Source organism: Cyanistes caeruleus, chromosome 3, assembly GCF_971803275.1.
Source record: "Cyanistes caeruleus chromosome 3, bCyaCae1.hap1.1, whole genome shotgun sequence".
Lineage (NCBI taxonomy): Eukaryota > Metazoa > Chordata > Aves > Passeriformes > Paridae > Cyanistes > Cyanistes caeruleus.
In genome coordinates, this window is record NC_141703.1 from 67,105,942 (window position 1) to 67,124,090 (window position 18,149).

Genomic DNA, 18,149 nt, shown 5'->3' on the forward strand with positions numbered 1-18,149 from the left:
ATATATTTCAAGAGTTTCACTCTTAGAAGAAAAATTATTTTTATAATCTGCATTTATAGAATCATAGAATGGTTTAGGTTGGAAGGGACCTTAAAGATCATCTAGTTCCAACCCTGCTACCATTGGCAGGGAACCTTTCACTAAACCAGTTTAGTCAGAGCCTCATCTAACCTGAACTTGAACACCTCCACGGATGAGTGGTCCACAACCTCTCTGGGCAACCTGTTCCAGTGCCTCACCATCCATATAGTGAAGAATTTCTTCCTTACATCTAACCTACATCTACCCTCCTTCAGCTGAAGGCCATTTCCCCTTGTCCTATCACTACATGCCTTGTGAAAAGTCCCTCTCTAACTTTTCAGAAGGCTTCTATAAGGTGTCCCTGAAACCTCTTCTCCAGGTTGAACAGCCCAGACACTCTCAGTCTATCTTCATGGGAGAGGTGCTTCAATCCTGTGACCAATGCAGTGTCCCTCATCTGGACTCATTCCAACAGGTCAATGTCTGTTTTTGTTGGGGGACACAAATCTGGATGCAGCACTCCAGGAGAGGTCTCACAAAAGCAGAGTAAAAGGGGAGAATCACCCTCCTTGACCTACTGGCCACACTGCTTTTGACAGTTGGTTTTTTGGGCTGGGAGTGCACACTGCCAGCACACAGCCAGCTTTTCATTCACAAACACCTCCAAGTCTTTCTCTCCAAGGCTAATCTTGATCCATTCTTCTCGCAGCCTGTAAATGTGCTTGGAATTACCCTGACCCAGGTGCAGGACCTTGTGCACTTGGCTTTGTTGAGCTTCATGAGGATCACACATGCCCATCCCTGGTCTTCTCCTACAACGAGCAGTTCTTCATTCTCACACTCTCTGCTATCAGCTTCTGCAGCTTGGATGCTGTGTCTGGAATGCTCACTGGTGAGGCAATAAAGTCATAAGTACCTCAACCTTTTCTATGTCCTGGGTAACTAGGACATATCCTTTCTGAGAGGACCCACAGTTTCAATAGCCTTTCTTTTACTGCTGATGTATATTACCCTTATTCTCATCCAGATTTACTTCTGCCAGGGCCCTAGCTTAGCTTAACAGATCCCTGGCTGTGTAGACAATTTCTCTGTGTTCCACTCAGGCCAGCTTTCCCTGCTTTCATCCCCTGTAAGCTACTTCTTTCTAGGGTTTTCTTGGGCTCCTCTTCCCTCCAGGGCTCTTTCCTATGGCACTGTACCAAGGAGACTCTTGAAGAGACCAAAGTCTTCTCTCATGAAATCCAGGGTAGTGTTTCCAAACTGTTTTTGGTCTGACAGTCCTCCTGTCTTTACTGAGTAATGCAAAATCCTATTATCATTTATATCATAAATTGCAAAGCATGTTTTTAAATGCAAAGGGATAGTTCTCCGTTTTGATATTTAATTACAGACCACAGTCAGAGACCATGTAAGAATATAATTCAAAAGATCAAACATACAAGAACAATAGTTGGACACAAAGTTAGATGATGATCACTTTGACAGCTCTATCCTGCTGCACATTGAATGAACAAGCCCCAAGTTTTGTGTCCTACACTCCTATTATTTACTCCCTGGTCATATATATGATGGATCTTCTTCAGCTAACAAAAATTAGAGTACTCAGTACTTTTTCTGTAATTCTAGCTGTAATTCTTTCAGGTAGGCTTTAGCTCCCCTGCAAATGCATCCCAATGTATCATTTTGTGTTTCACAGGTAGTAGAACATATACCATCAAAGAAATTTAGGATGTATTCTTTGTGCATATCTCACATAATTCACAATGTTTGAGATCAAGTATGTACAACTTTATTTTAAACAGGATTGCTGTGAAGATAACAGCCTTCAGCAAACATAACTCAATTTCCTCCAGAGGAACAGCTTGAACTACTTCTCTCAACCATTCCCAAATCTTCATCTTTTTCTGATCAGGCTATTCAATCTTCACACTGCAGTCTTCCAGAGAAGTCACAATGAATGCCTCACATTCAGTTTATTTGTGAGTTTCTTCCCCCCAGAAGTCCCCAGAACTGCAACTCAGTCCTGGCCAGTATGGTGAGCTCCAAGGGAAAACTGCTATCAGTGCATTTCTACCACTGGGCTCAGAAGATTCTCCCCTGCAATAGCTTTAATGCTTTAAGTGCTCCTTCTGTCAGTACCAACCAGCTCATGACAGTTCAACATCCTTCTTTTTCAAAGTTGCTAAATTTTCATGAATATCTCCACAGGACACTGGTGAGGGGTCTACCTGGGAACAATCAGGCAAATTCAGAAAAAGAAAATATGCTGTTTTACTTTAAAAAAACCTTTTCTATACCTCTAATCCATCTTGCAAAAAAATATATAGTGTTCATGTGCAGCAACTATTTGCTGGCTACAAAAAAAAACCACTCCTGTAAGCGTTTTTTTCTGTTCTGAATCCAACATCCTTTTAGCTATTCATGTTCCACAAAATATGAATATATGTCTAATAGTCAAACCAGAAACACAAAACCATATTTGTGGCTCTTTCTACTCTGGTGAAATTCAATGAAGTCTAAGGACAGCTTATGGAGGAAAAAAAATGAGATTTTTCTATTGTTCTTATGACCATGGGTCTCTCAAGCCTGAAAACAAGACTTAATCAATATATTATTCGGGCTGTGAGAAGGTTGAGCTGAGTCAACTGGCCTTTTATTTACGCAAAAGATGAAGTGATGACTCATAAAAAAAGAGAGAAGTAATCACCCTCAGGGACACTTGAAAGATTAAGGAACATGTTTAAACTAAGGAATATGTAGTCATCCAACAACTCTGCACATGTTCTACACAGCTCTTACTAAACATCAGGTAGGGGAAAGCAACAGTCCACCTGACACTAAGAGAGTGATTCACAAAGAGCAATTCTTTCTTTCATGAACTGGTTTCAGGTTCACAGCCACACACCAGTGAGGAGAGGTGCTCCATTCTAGGACAGTTCATAGACCCAACATTAGTCTTCTGTTTCAGGACAGGAGTGTCCCTAAGGTAAATTTTGCCCTTGTCTACTTTGTCCATTTTGTCTGCCTGAAGTACATGTTCTAGGAAATGGATGCATGTGCCTAGTCTTTGAAATGGGAGCCATCATTTTCTGGGGTACTTGGATTTTTAATTTATTTCCTTGCTATAAATTTTTAATGATGAGTTTAATAGCCCTAGTTTAGATTTTACCATAGATATACAGCAGTCAAAACAGACAGGACAATGAAGACAATGTGGCTTCACTGTGTTTTCTGGAAAAGGAGAGTCCTCATGAGGTTTTGAAGGAATTCATTGTCTCTGTTTTTGTCATGATTTTGCCACTGTCTGGACCTTTAAACAGGACAGTACTGGATCTGTCTTGAGCTACGTAGCAGTAGAGGTTCAGAGACCTGATTGTTTGCTAAGCACTACTCCTGAAAGAAGTCCTCCATACCTGTAGACAAGAGGTGTCCCCACTCCAACCAAATGGCTTAAAACATAGACTCAGAGCTTCAGCTGGTACCAAAAACTATTATAAGTATATATATATATATATATATATATATATATTATGGTTTTAAAAAGCTAACAAAACATTGCAATGAGGTCCTAAAAGAGCACAGCAATAAGATCTACCCAAGAGTAGACACTTCCCATCATTGGCCAGCAGTCCTGGATCACCAGAGAGGTCCCAGTAGACTGGAGGTTAGCCTAGGCGACACCCCCCACAAGAAGGATCAGAATGAGGATTTGGGGGACTACAGGTTTGTCAACCTGACTGCAGTGCTGGGGAAAGGCATGGAACAGATAACCTTGAGTGCCATCATGCAACATGTACAGGACAGCCAGGGGGTCAGGCACAGCCAGGATGAGTTTGTGAAAGTCAGATCCTGCTTGACCTACTTAATCTCATTCTGTGACAGGGTGACCCACTTAGAGGATGAGGGAAAGGCTTGTGGATGTCCTCTGCCTGAACTTTAGTAAAGCTTTTGACACCATTTTCCACAGTGTTCTCATGAGTGTGTCTGGAGAAGAGCTATGGAGCTGGGGAAGGGTTTGGAGCAGAAGTCTGATGAGGAACAACTGAGGGAGTTTGGGGTCATTTAACTCAAGAGAGACCTTATCACTCTCTACAGCTTTCTGAAAGAAGGTTGTAACGAGGTGGGGGTCAGCCTCTTCTCCCAAGTAACAAGGCACTGGACAAGAGGAAATGGCCTCAAGTTGCACCAGGGCAAGTTTAGATTGCATAGTGGGAAAAATTTCTTCACCAAAAAGATGTTCATACACTAGAGGCAGGCTGCCTAGGGAAGTAGGGCAATCAGCATCCCTGCAGGTATTTAAAACCTGTAGATGTGGCACTGAGGCAAGTTGTTTAGTGGTCGACTTGGCAGTGTTGGGCTAATGCTTAGACTTGATAATCTTAAAGGTCTTTTCCAACCTAAAAGTTTCTATGATTCTATGAAAACAGCCATAATAATTAGTTTCAGAGGGAATTGCAAATAGCAGTGACCTTTCTGCATTCAGAGTGCTGTCTTCATGCACAGACCTAAGAGGACAAACAGAGAAAATTCAAGTGCCTAAATCTGAACAAAATCCCAGCAGGATATGGCACAGTCCTGCACAGCTGCCATCTGGAGATGCCCCACTGCTGGGAGCAGGGAGGCAGATACTGTGATGGGACCATGGGAAGGGTCTACAGGAAAAAACAACCACAGGAACATGTGGCAGCTTCAGGAGTTCACCTTGAGCCAAAGTCATCACAACATTTATAACCCTGTAACCCTAGCTGGGAAAAAGGATTTTTTAAAATCTCCATTTAATTGCAGGGAAGAAATTATAGTAATGCAAACGGTCTGTAAAAATCTCAGAAACATAGTAAATTGGTATTAACCGTCATAATGAGTTAAGAAAAGTAAAAAATTATCCAGATGTTGAGTGAACACCACACTTTGTCACAATTTATTACACTTGTTTAAAAATTCAAAGCCAAAATGAAATTACATGAATCAAATAGGAAAAACCCTCATCCCTTAAGCAGGACACGTCTCACAGTAAAAGTGCTGGTTTAATTGGGGGAGACTGGAAACTGCCTGAAAAATAAAACAATATAATTTTACAGGGAGATCAATGTAAACTACTGCACAGACTTTCTCATATCTATTAAGTGCTGAGAGGAACTCAGAAGGAAAAGTCTACCTACGTCTCAGTAGCCAGTTAACACACTTTTGTACTGTAAATGGGGGCTGTCTTTTTCACTCGCAGCAATGTCATGGCAGGGATTTCACAACTGATTTTTCACAAGCTGGTAGACTACACAATGCCTTGGCATACATACAGGATCTTCTAGGGAAAGCATGGAGCTATCCTAACATCCTGCTGTGATTGCAAGGATGGGCCTTTCTCACCTCTACACACCTGATACAGTTAGGGGAGAGTGAGAAAGAAAATTGATAAAGAATTATTTTCCTCTAACAAAATCAATCTGTTTTTTTTCACATTTAAGTGATTTTTTTTTAATATACACACACCCACAAGCCAGCTGCTAGGAGACGGTCTAAGAGACAAGAAGGAATGTGCTTCACACAGACACAGAGCAGCTGTGGTTCTGCTGTTTGTGAAAGGAGAAATGCACAACTGGGTCATTTTTACTGAAGTGCAAGCCTGCAAGTTTCCCATTTAAAATACACAGCAATCAAAATGTGGCCCTTAAGGTTTCAGCTGTCCTGAAGCCCCCACAAGATAAATGAAAAGGAAATAATCCTTCAATTTTGATGGTTAGATTTCATACCTTAAGCCTCACCAACATACTTTAATCAAAATAACTCTTTTGACATAGAGTCACATAGAAAGAGCAATTCTGGTGAATGTGTGAATATACCAAATACAGAGGGCCTGCACTGCCACTTACACACACTGGTAGGCACTTAAAGTCGGTTGGAGCATCTCTTTTTGCCCCTTCATTCCCTGCAGAATGTCATGGGGCTTCTAACCTGGATACTAGAATTATCAAGGGTATTCAGCCAGTACTTAAATTTTAAAAGAAATTATGAGCAAGGGAGAGAGATTGTCAGTCTAAGCAACAACAGGGATATTCATGGTGACATCACTCCTCTCTCATCCTGGGAGAGTCTGTGTGAGCTTTGCCACACTGTCTGAGGATACTTCTTGCAGGACAGCTGCATCTCATGGGGACCTGTTAAACAATCATACAAGCAAAAGGACAGTAGAGTTTAATTTTAGGAGTAAATGGCCAGCATTGCACAGAAAGATTGAGGCAACACCCACATTGAATTAAGATGGCATCTTCTCTCCTGCACCAGCTGCAAACACAATGACCAGGGCTGAGAGCTGGCAGGCAGAGGCTCAAAGAATTGCAGAGCACTTTCAACCACCTAATCGCCCTGCAGTGATAAGTATCAGGAACATATTTATCTACAGCTACCTTGCAGAAAAATACAGAAGGTTTTGACATGTTTCTTGAGGCAACCCGGCAGGGAGGATGAGCTGAGGGAGAAAGAATGGGGACCTGTCCATGACAGACCTGGGGAACACATGCCGAGATTCCAAGAACTTCTACCACTGTCAATCTCTAGTGCAGCTTAGTGTTAGGTCTGTTTGAAAGTCCAAACCCACAGGCCACAGCTGGCTCCTTGTCTATGCATCACTTATGTCATGCATGCTAGAGGCAGTCTCAGCTAGCAAAATAAAGTTTACCTACCAGTATGGGTTTGACGGTGTTGTCCTTAAAGCATCATCAAAGCAGATGGGCTAGAAGTGCAAAATGCAAAATCTGAAGCACTGTGAACTCTGCAAGCAGAGCAAAGAGCACTGAAGGGGAGCTGAAGACTCTGGTTGGACCTGCAGTTGACCTGAGGCGATGGGAGAAATGTTTCCTCTTTGAAACAAATGGATCTTGAGCATCACTGTCACAATACAGTAGTTGGCCTCAAGGAAAATGAGTTTGACAAGGAGACATTTTCCCTCTCCTGTGGCTCTAATCATAGTGCTGGTGATCCTTTAGGTGTAGTGTTTGAACTGGGGAAGTTAGAGGCCAAAAGCAACTTTAGATTATGTCTTCCAGCAGTCCATGCTGGCGGTTCATATTGTCCATTGCACATCCTCATCCATTTCTATTACCCACCTGGGGCAATCAGGTTCATTCATCACCCCAAGACTGTACATGAGCCTCTCAGGCTTCATCAAAACTGGTGAATCAGGGTGCATATTCCTTAAAGCACTCAATCTGTCCTGCCCTCTAAACCCCTGTCCTTCTCTTTTCTAAAGAATTTCTCACCTTTCTGAGCTACCCTCTCATACCACAGAAGACTCCACAAGCTCTTCCATTTTGCTCTTAATGAATTAAGAAGTCATTGGCAAAGGTTAGTGTCCTTGCAGAGCAGAGGAGGTTACTTCATTCTATTGCCACAGCACCCCTCCCCCAGTCTGATGTAGCATCTCCAGAGTTTCTTCCTATTTTTGTGAAACCTGGAAAGAGTAAGTTCTTCTCCACCTCTCCTCCTATTCTCACTCCTACACAGCAGTGTTTAATCTCCCTCCTTCACAGCACAATCAAGCTCACTGCATGCTGCTTTGTCTGACATAAGTCTGGTAAAGGGTTACCAATCGGTCAGGGGACTGGAGCTCAACGCATGCAAGGTGAGGCTGAGAGCTGGGTTTGTTCAACCTAAGAGGCTCAACAGAGGAAACAGACTGAATCATCTCAGGGACAGATGGCGATGGGACAAGAAGCAATGGACCCAATAAAAATCCCAATTAAACAGGAAACAATTTCCTTCTCTGTAGAAATGTAAAACTTGATTAGACAAGGCCCAGTATCACTCGATTCTGTTGGATTTATGTTGAATGAAGGTTGAACTAGATGACCCACTTCTGATTTAAACTGTTCTGTGATTTTATGATTTCATTTGCCACATCAAAAACTGAACATTGCCAGACTCCATTGGGAAAGTGCCTAATAAGGAGCAGCAGCAGAACAGGCAATGGGAGACGTAGATGAATTGTAATTGCATTTGCACTGCTGTCAGCGCTGGAGCATATCTATACTAAATATGATAAAACAGCAATATAAAGTCCAATTTTTGAGGTTGTGAGGAACCATAAGCCATATGAATAGATTTTTCTCATCACTGTGCTTCTTGATGTTTCACACAGCAGGGAAAGCATGAGCCTTTAGTAAAGGCCAATTAAAACTCATCCCTGCCCTGTAACAGTTGTGTCTTTGTTAAGACATTTTCTGTCTATAACACTATAACTTGCATTCTCTGGAGCTATCCTTCAGGTTCACCACAACATTCCTGGCGTTTTTTAGCTTTTCAGGTTATTAAGACGGTAACAATTTTGTAAGTCATACTTTGAAATGCACTGCTTGCTTGTAATCTGGTTATTACTTTTCTATGGCTCATAGTAAGTTTAGAAACTGGATTGGTAAGGTTTTCTTATGGTCAAAAAAGCCTTCAGGAGTTCTACTGATAGTAAAAGAAATTCAATAATATCAATTTTAATCTTAAAAAGCTTTCTATGATTTGTTGATATAAAAAGCCTCTCAAAGATTTTACTGAAAAAATACATCACAGTGAGATTTTAATGAACATAGCATGAAAAGGTTCCAAACATAACAAACTGGCACTAATTTTCTGTATTAATAACCTCAGTTATCTAAATGCAAGATGTTCACTTTCAGGAAAGTTGTACAGTGCCCAGTACACATGGAAGACATTTTTTTAATCTGGCACAAGGGAGAGCTCAGTAAGTGGAACAGACTGGGATCCAGGAGAGAAGCAGGCAGTGGTAGAGCAGGTGTTGTCAGCCTAATGGGGACATGAAAAAGGCACCTGTACTGGGTTGGAAAGCAGAGACCATCCCCAGAGAGGCATTCACTCCTACCTGCTCGGGGTGACACCCAACTCTGGGAATAGGCAGCTACCATTTGTGCATCTTTGGATGCAGTAATCATCATCTGCAACAGACATAAAAAACACACACTCACTTTGTTCTACAGAGCACTGTTGGCAGCAGTCATCTTGTGGAGGCTGTGGCATAAGCCCCTGGTGCTCTGGTTCAGCTGCCTGGGCTCTAGCCCTGCCTCTGTGGGCAAAGCACCACAGCAGCTGCTGCAGACCCTTTGGGGGGAGCTGCAGATCCTGCTCTTGTTGGTGACTCTTGCACAACCACATACATCTAAGACAAAATAAGCATGTAGGTTGGCCACCAACACCTATTTATGCCTGTTATTGCATGAGGTGGTGGTAGGAAAACAGTCAGAGAGATGCACATCTTATTTTTAACCCATCCACAGAATTTTCTGTGCACAATGCACTGCATATCTCCTTAATGAATCACAGCCTGCCCCAGAGACCGATTTGATTTTTACCTGTTTGATTTTTAGGAGAGGGAACCAAGTGAAAATGTCACTGAGCAGAGAACAACAAGCTGTATACTGAGAGACTGAGAGAGAGGGAACATAAGGAGAAGGTAGCTTAATCTTGTAGTGAACATTTTTAAAAAGGAGAAAATAATGTGTATTAGCAGAAATAAATTCCACTTATTTTCTCATAATTTCATTAGGAACTGGCATTTATACAGGATAAATGCCTTGGGTAGAACCCTATAACATTTCCTTTAATTTGCTTGCATTACATTTCTATTGCTCTGGGTTTCTCATTTGACAGTGTGCTCAGAAAGTGAGACAACTCAAAATAATGATTTAGCAGCAACTAATTTGTATACATACAAACATAATCATTCCACCAGCTTTAAATTATGAAAAAGAGGTTAGTTAAAAGCTTAGTGAATTAGTTAATAGCTACTGCTACATGAGTAAGGAAAGCAGAAAAGTTTCTTACATCTAACTTTGTCCCAAACATTCCATCAAACAAAGGCATTTTCTTAATGATTAAAAAGCAAAATTAACGATCCATGTTATTGAGGCAATATAAGCTTCTCAACAGAGACTGTTAATAGCTTCCCTGAGTCGCTCAAACCACAGCCTCTCACAGCACTTGCCAAGTACCAACTGCCACAGGTCCCCTGCCGCAAATCCATAACACCCTCTTGGACAAGAACCGCTGCCTCCCGCAGTCCTGAGCACAATCCTGCTAATAATGTGGAATGCAGACATGGTGGCTGGGTATGCGTGAAGCCTGCAGGGCAGTTTTGGGAGACCTGGGCTGCCCTGTTCCCTGGGCAGAGCCCATCAGGACAAGGGGCTGGCACAGGCACATAGCAGACAGCCCCTGGGAAAGCACCTGCCACCCCAGGCCTTGGTGCAACAGGCTCCTGCCACAGCTCCTGGTGAGACAAGGCCAGGTGCATAGGGCATTCCTGAGAGGCAGTGCTGCCCAGGGGAAATAGCAAGAGCAGTGGCTCTGCTGAGGGCTAATCCTTAAATTTTCTTTCACAAGCCCCCTGAAGATGGTTAATTTCGCCTTGAGGCCCTCTGGAAAAAGGGGATCTGTGAGAACTAGACATTCAGCCATTTCAATCCTATTTAGAAGGGAGCAAGTCAAGCCCCCTTTCCAGATTCCTCACATCACAGTGTGTCTTGAATACTGATGTGCAGCCTCTCACGCTGGTTCGCTCAAAGGCTTGAATAAGTGAACAGCAATGGAACAAGGAAGCGCTTTACTTGTGAGAGTGAACATGGTGACAAAGTATCATCCTCATCACAGCAGGAGAGTGGTGGCCTTTTAATCTCACTGGCTTTCCCTGAAATGCGGCTGCCTTCTTTTACCTGCAGGCACTTGGCACAGTGAGAAAAAGCATCACATGGAAGAAGAACACTTGGAATGATATCGAATTAATTCTTCTCACCGAGCTGCAAGGACTACATGGATCTAGTTGTCCCTGCTAATTTTAGGGGGTTTGGACTAGATGACCTTTAAAGGTCCCTTCCAACCCAAACTATTCCATGATTCTATTTATACAGATTATGACCTTTTCCTAGCACTGTTTACTGTAGTAAAACAGATGGTGCACAGTTTCATTTTGATCCAGCACTTTGACCCATCTTTTTTGACATGCCAGAAAATGAGACCAAAGTGCGGTTCTGAATTCACTAAAAGTTTGAGGTGTTGCCACCCTCAGAAAATAAGAGGAGGATTTGCAGAAGGATGCATCTTTCAGGTCCCTGCAAGTACAATCAACAAGGGACAATTTTGAAATTGCGTTTTTTGAAAATATTTTTTGTTCTTTAATTCTTACGTACAAATTGGTAATTTGACTGTAAGTGATTTCTAGGATAAACAAAAAATATAATATGAGAAGCAGCTGAGAAGATGAACCTCTCATTGAATCCCACTGTATTTCTGCTGAAGTCCTATGACTTCTTATGCACTTTAACATTTATTACATATTATATTTCTGAGTTGCCCATTACACTTGGCATTCCAAGATCTCTTTGTACAATATACACAGATTAAATAGCAAAAGATTTCTGGGAAAAAGAAATATAATTCAATAATTGTTTAAAAATTGCTGTAATTTCAAGCTATAAAGATAGCCATGGATAAATATTCATGAGTGTTAGGAGTGAGAGTTAAAATTGGAAGCAAAATGTTTGCTTAAATTTTCTCACATTAGCACTTCCATCCTCTCTACAATACACAAAAGACAGAGGAGGTTCCTAGTGAGACAGTATTGAAGCAACAAATTTCTGCTCTGCAAAAATAAAATATGGCCAAAATAAAATCATAGAAAACCACATCTGGTTTTCCTCATTGCTGGAATGGAAATGACTAAGTTCTGAGTGCATTCTAGAGGCTGGTAAAGTGTCCTGCCTACAAACTGCAATTTTGTGGAAAACACTATGTTCTTTGGGCAAATCTGCTAGATGAACTCCCCATTCTGGGTGACAGAGGAAAGCCTTCTTCTTTTTTGCTTTCCCAGCTGAATAAAATGTGAAGACAGACATAAACAGCCTCTGAGCCATACATCACCTTAAACTTTAAAAAGTGGTGTTACCACTACTTAAGAAATTAATTTCACATTTTCAAACAGTGATGTATCTGCCTCTGTATGGAAGCATTGAATGAGAAATTTATTTTAGAATCAGCTCCATAACTCGACTAACACTTTCAAGGCATGTTGCAAATGCAATTATCTGCAATAGCAAGATTATTTAAGTCATGTAAATGCATAATTAGGGTCTCTTCTGGTTCATCATTACAAGAGACTAAGATTAAAACATGACTTGATTCTTATCTACTTTTTCTACTTTGTCACCTGACATTTCTTGGTAACTATTAATAGGACAGATAATAATAAAAAAAAATGTTTTGTTCCCCTCTTCAGTAATAGCCATTACTAATTTCCATTACAAGCTGTTTTCCTTTCCTTTTCCAAAGCCTTTTCAGGCTTTGGAAAAAAATAGAATTGCAATGATAATAAGCAATTTATTTCTGTGAACAGCAAAACCTTGACTTTACAGCTGATAATAAACAAGCAAATATTTTCTGCTAGCAAGGAAAAATTGAAACACATCGAAACAACATTAGAGTGAAATCTGACCATTACCACTGATGAAGAGTGGAGAGTTTTCCATAATAGAATAGCAAATTCTCCTGACATGGGAAAAATGCTGAAGTTGTTTACAGCCACTTGTGTACATACTGAATGAATAAAAGATGTCTTAGCATTACATATGAATCCAAAACCAGAAAATTAAGACAAGCATCTTGAAAGCAAGTCATTAGAGGCTGATGTCTGAGATCATGCACCTGAGATCACAGGGAGGAAAAGCAGATCCTCTGTTAAAGCATTGTGCAGCAGGAAGACTATGACATAGTTGCCATCACAAAAATGTGGTGGCATGACTTGTACAACTAGAGCTGCAATGGATGGGTACATCTTTAATCAGACCTGTCTTTTTCTCCACACGTCCCAGACACAGGCAACCCTCTCTGTTCTGTGTCTCTCATCATTTGAGTTCAATGATACAGACACTGCCCATGCTCCCATCCCCAGCCTCTCCTGGTCCCACAGGCTAGAGCATGCATGGATTACAAGCAATAATGGAAGATGAGACAGCTAAAAGTACAGAAAGGAAATCATCCTACATGAATTAAAAGTGGTGCTTCACTGGCTTTTCTTAATATTTGAAGAATGAGATGACACCATTTCTTACGTCACTTTCTGACGTGTAAGTCCTATTCTCTGGTGCGTGGTGTGTGGCAGAATAAAGAGGAAAAACCCAGGTGATACACAGCCAGCACAGGAAGACTGAGATACAATGCCACACAAGAGGATATGCAATACTCAGAGCAGCAATCGAGGCTGTGGATGTTTTATCTAGGCCCCCTGGAGAGCCATTGTTTGCTCTATACACCCCAGAGCCCATTATGCCAAGCAACAGAAGAAGGATAATCATTACCTTTATTGCTAGAATTGCAGTGTAGAAATATGCTGTTAATAAGAGTAGAAGTTTTACCTGACCATCTCTCCCTACTGCCTTTCTGTGACTCCTTCATGCCTACTGAAGTTGCACTCACACACATACACTAAGCCAATGTGGGAACAAAGCTTATTTTAAACAGAGATAACTGTTATGTATCAGAACCTTGAAATACACAAAATACTGGAGACACAATCTTACTTTTGCCAGCAGCTTCAACACTAACTTTTTTCTAACTCTCAGCCTATTTACTGCTTATGTATGAGGTTCTATACTGACATCTGGTTTTAATACAGGGCTTTCCATCTCTAAAATTCCTGCTGGTATTGCTAACTCTGTTTTCAAACATGGAGACTGGAACCTATCTCCATTCCAGTTATCTGCTTCATTCCTTTCTTGGAGGTTCCCATTCTGCTGCATATTGTAGCTGCTGCAGGGTTGACAGCATATATTCCAGCCCCACAGCTGCCTGGGCAGCACCACAGTTTCTGAAACAGCTCCTGGTATACGTAATTTCATTTTACAGACTGGCAGTCCAGATCAGTGCCAATTGTTTCAGTACCTGTGAGCTATGGCTGTTGAGCAGCTAGACAAGTAGCAGCAGGGAGGATGAGAAGGGACAGGATGGGCTGCCAGGGACAGAACCCACTACAGACATCTCTGCTCAGGATCCCTGTGGGCTACCTGTCAAGCAGGAGTCATGAAGAGCATTGGTCAACAGAGAGCAGCAAATGCTTCACTCAGGTGGAGATTCCCAAGCACCTCACATCTAGTCACATCAGTTCATGCGGTGGCTCAGACCCGGCCATCAGTCTTCCCAGCAAGGCAGTAAGATTGGAATACTTATATACTTGAGATCAAAAAGAGAGACACAGTCTCTTATAACAAACACTGGTTCAAAAGCAGGTTAACATGGTCTGCTCAGCTTTCAATTTGAGTATTGGCAACAGCAGTAAGTGGACAGTGACCGTGTTTTAATTATAAGAAAAGCCCAGTAAGCTCTTCTCTCTTTAAATATATCCCCTATACCATGATCAGCTTTACTTTAACAGAAAGCACATTAGATCCTCAAAGGAAACACAGCAGAGCTTGGACTGTGGGAATACAGCTGCTAAGCAACCTTACCAACATCCTGTCTATTCCTGCACTGTAGCTGTGAATAATTACTCCTCCATATAACCCTTGCCTTTCTGTCATTGCTCTTCCACAGCTGTATACTCTTGTAACTGCAAATGGGCCCAAACCAAACTCCCAGAGCTAAAATTATTCTCATACTTAAGGAAATCTCACAGGAAATCCAAGCAGGTGTCTGCCCTCCCTCTCTACAATTGGATGATGTGGAGCCCTAAATATAAACAATCAAAACTTTCAAGGCTGTGTTTCTGTTTCAGATTCTGTGATTCAGGCCAGTCTATACTAATTTTCTTACTCTGATTTCTACTGACTGTGGAAACTTTAAAAACCAACCCATAAACCAAACTATTTCATCAGACTTTAAAAAATACTTTCAAAATATTGATGGAAATGAAGCCATTTACTGCATTCAGTGACTATTCTGTCCACTCTTCCTGAATGTTGAGGTAGTGCTGCTTTGTAGGAGGAGATTTTATTTCACAACTGAATGAAAGAAATCCGAACAGTGTTTGGGGTGAAAGAATGAATCACCACCTTCTTGGCACATCTTCATGTTAACCGAAGAAATAAGCATTGTCCAACTTCACCTTGTTGTCTTGGAGGCTTCCCAAAGATTTACTTCCAAAGGAACCTGGTCTATTGAAACTCCCCAGATCAGGGAATGCACACATTTTAAAATCAAAATTCAATAGGAAGACTAAAGACTACTGACTGTGCTTCAGAAGTACTCAGAAAGCTGTTTACTTTGGAGAGTAAATTTTCAGCCCTACAATCTTAGATCATAGTAAAGTTATATCCCTGAGAATGCAAAATTTAATCTGTCACTGGGATATTGCATCTGTAATAAATATATCATCATACAGTTGGATTTTATAACTAATAGTTATTAGTAATATATTAATAATACTAAATTACAAAGATTGAAATATCTAATATTGGAAGAGTTAATATTTATAAAAATAAGTGTCTAGAACTGAATCTCCTGTGGCATTGTGAGGTAGCTGGGAGATACATTCACTTTACAGAATTTCACCCATAAGAAATATTATTCCTTAGATTCCTTATTATTTTATTATAGATCTTAGAAATTACAATCTCAAGGCAATGATTTTCCATCTTTTCTAAGTATGTTGGACTGAAAATATTCCATGGTGTCTGAAGGTTCCAATATAGTGCAGTTTAGCCTAGTAATAACAACTTTGATTTTCCTCCACACCTGTCACAAAGCCATTAGAAAGCCTCAGCAGAATCCAGGAGCCTAAGCACAGATTGAAAACCTCTTTTTCTGAACAGTAAATGTCAAAGTAGGCATATCTCCTGCCTAGGAAGCAACTGCCTTTGGGAAAGAAAAATAGTCTTGAGGCTGAAGAACAGGAACTTTTTGGGAATGAGACACTCTGCTTTCAGACTGCAGGCAGGCCATTTAACCTCTCTTTTGTCGTGTGTCTGTCCAAGATCAGCAAGTGGCCTTACTGCCAAAGCTTTCAGACATCAATGCAGGATGGAGAAGATTTTTTTTTTTTAAAAAATGCAAAAAAATTTGTACTTGGATAAGGACATAATATTTTACCTTCACCAAAAACTTCTCCCCCACAAGAAATGTGGGATATCTCATACATAAAAGCACCACAACCTGATTCCCATGGGCTCACACACCCAGAGCAAAGAGGAATAAATGCACTGCACACATCAAAAGGAAATCACTGCATTTTCTCCCTCACAACTGACATACATGTCCCGGTTCCATCAGAAAATATGCACTTCTTAAAGATCACTAGCACCAGCTAAAATGAATTCACTTTAAACATTGAATGTTAATCTCAGAAATGTCTCAGTCTGTTCAGGAACTGAGAACCAGCTTACATAGAACCATAGATGTGTTTAGAGTTGGAGAAGACCTCTAAGATCATCAAATCCAACCATTAACCCTATGAATAATTTTAATATTAAAACATTAAACCCATTCTTTTGCCCCCTAAGAAGCCAAAAAGCTCTATAGCTACTATAGCTTTGGTTTTAGAGAATATTTTTATGTTTTTAACTCTCACAGAAAAAGGCACATGAATAATATGTTTGTATTACACGTTCTATTTTCAATGCCGTTTACAAAAATCAATTCATACACACATTATGCTGCAAGACAGGAAACTACCTGTTTCATCCCATCACTGACATCCAAAAAACCAGTACCAGCCAGGTGTTATCTTGTCTACGTGCATCCGGGAGAGCCGTGTTACTCTAACAAAACTGATTTTAATAGTCTATTTAAATGTCTCTAATTTCTCCTGTAGAAAAGACACGTACCTCTCTATCTGTCTATATGTAATGATGGAAATGAAATGCATTTTCTTCCTGACCCATACCTCACACACACACAATCCTGGGTGAAACATGAAGCTGCAGAGAATTCACTGAGAGTTATTTGGTAACTCTAAATCTGAGGGATACAAAGGGCTTGAAATGAATGAAAACACAACTGCTTACCCTAAACAGAACACTCAGCTTCTGGGGAGGCAAATGCTCCATGCTAACCATGTCTGCTGGGAGCATGGCAGCTTTATGCACTGTGGGACTGTCACTCTTTTCTCCTCTCTCTAAAACTTCTTCCTAGCTACTTGCACACAAGCCATGGGGCGGGGGGGCCCAAGACAATCTCATTGCCTATACGTGCAATGTTGAGGTCCACTTGGTCAGAGTGTGAGGGTATTGTTCCAACAGTCTTCCTAGATATTTTCCTTGGCATGTGTGCAGTAAGGTTTGGCAGTAATTAGCAGGGTTGCTTTGCAATTTTGTATTGTATAGAACTTTAGTTGTGACCTTCATTTGAAATAATCTTAGCATTCAATAAAAAAGAATGTTAATGAAAACATGTTTATGAGGGATTAACATAGCAACAAATATAAAAATGCTGTGCAGTTTAAAAGAAATACTAAATACTTTTCTCATGACTACCCTAATTAGAATATTTACTCTAAATTATTTATACTGACCTTCTGAGCAAACCTAGCTCTTAAATTTAAACTGCACTACTAAATGTAATAGCAATATTATTAACAGAGTGCTTGAAGATGCATACCTCATATAACACAGTGGCAGTACTCTGCTGTTTTACTGCTATGTTCACTTAGCACATGAATTTGGGGGTCTTTATACTAGAGGTGTTAGGGGGTTTGGTCCCTTCCCCTTTTTTCATTCCCTTTGTAGGTAATTCTCTGGCCAGAAGAAGGCACAAAGAAAATCAGCTGTAAGGACAAAAGTCAATGGCAGACAAACCCTGTCCCTTTTCCTCTAGGGACAAGGCTCATCCTGTAGGATATTGATTGAGTCACTTTGATGTGTACTACAGAAATGTTCTGTAGTTTGATGTACTCTGGAGGGGATGGGCATTTAGGTAATGGTTTTAGGGCTCTTATCAAATCTACTACCCGGCAATCCACAGTTGTGGAGGACAAAATTTTGAAGATTCATGGGAACATTCCAGTTGCACGCTGTGTAAATGTAAACTTAACTTCTCAGCCTTTACTAGCTATCATTAGCAAACTTGTCCACTTAGATGTCATTTGTGTTGAGCCTTTTAAACATCTGTCTTCATGATGTTCAAGATTTGGTATGGTCCATGTTCAAAGA

The 18,149-nt window shown here is 40.8% G+C and overlaps 2 long non-coding RNA genes across 3 annotated transcripts in view; both read right to left on the reverse strand.

The window, feature by feature from the left end:
- Nucleotides 1-18,149, reverse strand: part of LOC111922959 (uncharacterized) — a 69,918-nt gene that overhangs the window by 38,089 nt on the left and 13,680 nt on the right. The window lies entirely within an intron of this gene.
- Nucleotides 4,915-6,747, reverse strand: LOC147654211 (uncharacterized). The gene is made up of 2 exons (XR_015284704.1): nucleotides 6,699-6,747; nucleotides 4,915-5,070 (listed from the first exon to the last, which is right to left on the reverse strand). It is a non-coding gene; the product is annotated as an uncharacterized LOC147654211 (long non-coding RNA).